Source organism: Chiloscyllium plagiosum, unplaced genomic scaffold, assembly GCF_037043375.1.
Source record: "Chiloscyllium plagiosum isolate Xiang-an unplaced genomic scaffold, Cpla_swu_hap1 HiC_scaffold_45, whole genome shotgun sequence".
Lineage (NCBI taxonomy): Eukaryota > Metazoa > Chordata > Chondrichthyes > Orectolobiformes > Hemiscylliidae > Chiloscyllium > Chiloscyllium plagiosum.
This window is the reverse complement of record NW_028270183.1, coordinates 67,062,160-67,064,637: the sequence shown is the minus strand read 5'-3', so window position 1 is coordinate 67,064,637 and position 2,478 is coordinate 67,062,160. Positions and strand designations below refer to the sequence as shown.

At 42.3% G+C, this 2,478-nt stretch overlaps 1 non-coding gene across 1 annotated transcript; it reads right to left on the bottom strand.

Annotated features, from left to right (window-relative positions):
• Positions 1–2,195: 2,195 nt before the first annotated feature.
• Positions 2,196–2,277, bottom strand: trnas-aga (transfer RNA serine (anticodon AGA)). Its single transcript has one exon. It is a non-coding gene; the product is annotated as a tRNA-Ser (tRNA).
• Between the last annotated feature and the right edge of the window lie 201 nt (positions 2,278–2,478).

Genomic DNA, 2,478 nt, shown 5'->3' with positions numbered 1-2,478 from the left:
ACATACACACACACACACAATGCTGGGATGGACAGAAAGAGAGCAGGAAGGAGATTGATTCCAATTTCAATGTATCTTCTTGAAAAACAACGTTGCAAAAACATGCAAAAGTGGTGCACACGAACTTAGATTCTGACACTAACACACATAACACATGCACAAGAGATATGCACGTGGATATGGACATTTACACACAAACACACGAACAAACCCCCCACGTACAGGCACAGATAATGTATTTAATACAGAGATATAACATTTTTATTAATAAGTGATCAATGGTCAGTTGGAGAAGGCAGGAGAATGGAGTTGAGAAATATTTCAGCGGTGATCAATTGCCATGGCAGATTAGATGGGATGAATGATCTAATTCTGCTCCAGTGTCTCATGCTGATATGATCTTTCGGTGCCTGGGATTGTCTTCCCGCAATTTCAGTGGAGACTCAAATTGGTGAGTATGTGATTTACGAGTGTTAATGGCAACAAAGACAGGTTTCAAGGACTGAATGGCCAATATCTGTTGCTAATTATCATCCATTTTCATCTCAAAAGATTGGCGATTGGTTTTAGGGTAACACATTTTGAGACTAAGGGCCTTCCCATTTCAGACTGAGACAGGGATGTTCCTTTCTCTTTAAGGTTCTGTGATCTGTGGCGTTCTCATGCCGAAGTAACAGTTACTGAAAACGCTCAAGATTGGGTATCATAGAACTTTGATGAACAAGATAATCTATGTTTATTGGGAACAGAGAGGAAAGGGGTGTTTAGTTATAATCACATCACCAATACACATTCTGAATGGTGCAGCAGGCACGACGGGCTGAATGGCCAGCTGCTGCTCCTGCCTCATGTGTTGTTCTCGTATGCACTCTGTAATATTACAGAGATAAAGGACGATCCCATTCAGCCAGTCATCAACATTATAATGAGACAGGAGGAGACCATTCTGCCCTCTCAGGATTTACACACGAACAGCTTGATGTCATTCAGCCTGCTAAGTACATCACACAATGACCCAAACCCGGACTTCAAACCCACCACAGCAGATGGTGGAATTTGAATTCAATAAAATAGTTGGAATTAGCAATCTAATGAAATATTGATTGCTGTCAAAACTAAAAAAAAACCCTGGCTCACTAGTGTCCTCCACAGAAGGAAACTTGCTATCTTCACTGGTCTGACTTACATGTTACTCCAGACCCTCAGAAATGGCAGACTCTCAAATGCCCTTTGCAATGGCCAAGCCAGCCATTCAGATATAATACTGCAAGTTCTCAAAGAAGTGAAACCAGACAGACCTGAGCACTGGCAGCTGACAGCACATCGAAGTGCATGGGTTGAGAAAGGCAGTTCCCCAACTGCTTCTCGAGAGCAACTCGGAAAGGGAAATAAATGCTGGCCCAGCCACCAACACCGATGTCCCATTAATGAATGAAAGATGTCCACACTCAGTAAAGAGAGATAGAGGGGTCAGACGTTACCTGAAACAGTGACTTGAATATATACCTACATGTGCATGATACTCAGCAATATGGGAAAATGTGAAAAATACATGAAGATAAGAGTCAATGTCCCGTCCTCTACTCGGTCCGACAGTTCACACTTCTTCATCCTCCTCTGATTCCATTTCCCAAAGAGTATGTCAAGATTTCCAAAGCTGGAGCCTAAATTATATCGTTTGCTTCTTAAACATTTTTCCAACTGCTAACTGACAATATTTTCACAGTATCTCTTCACAATCCTCTGGCTTGCACCATGTCCAGGGATGAGAAGTCCCGTTTGGTGGAGAGATTCCTGAGGCTGGTGAGTTTCATTTTGGAACAAAGTGAACAAAGATGGTTAAGTGGCATTTTCCTGCGGTTGTTTGCAATGATGGGAGAGGGAGCGGTGGGAAATGAGCACTTTGACGAGCAGGATGAAGTGTTGCCACTGACCCGAGTCAGAGAACAGAGGACAGGGATTAAAGGAATCTAATGAAAAGCAGCACTTCTGTTTAGGAAGTTCAATAACAACTGCAGAAACCCGATGTGTCGAGCAGTGTATCTGGAAAGAGAAACAGAGATAATGTTTTAAATATGGTACATTTCTGATGAAGAACTCGAGTTTCCCAAGTCTAATCAAATTACCGGACTAGTTTGCAAAATAGGTTTTCTGAACTTTGAGCGAAAATTGTTCCTGCAGGAAAACATTCACAACGTAGTCAGTAGGATTCGAACCTACGTGGGAAAACCCCAATGGATTTCTAATCCATCGCCTTAACCACTCGGCCATGACTACATACAGCGCAGCAGGGTTGAGCATTGACCAAATCAGCCGTGATCTCATTGAACGCTGTCGCTGACTTGATGAGCGAAATGCTTCCATCTCCTTTCATACCTTTGCTGTCATTTGTAAGGTGCGAGACACCAATGTAAAAGAAGAAAAGCACAAAGGTAGGAAAAAATATTTGCAGCCAAACTGAGTCAAAATTATTTATTG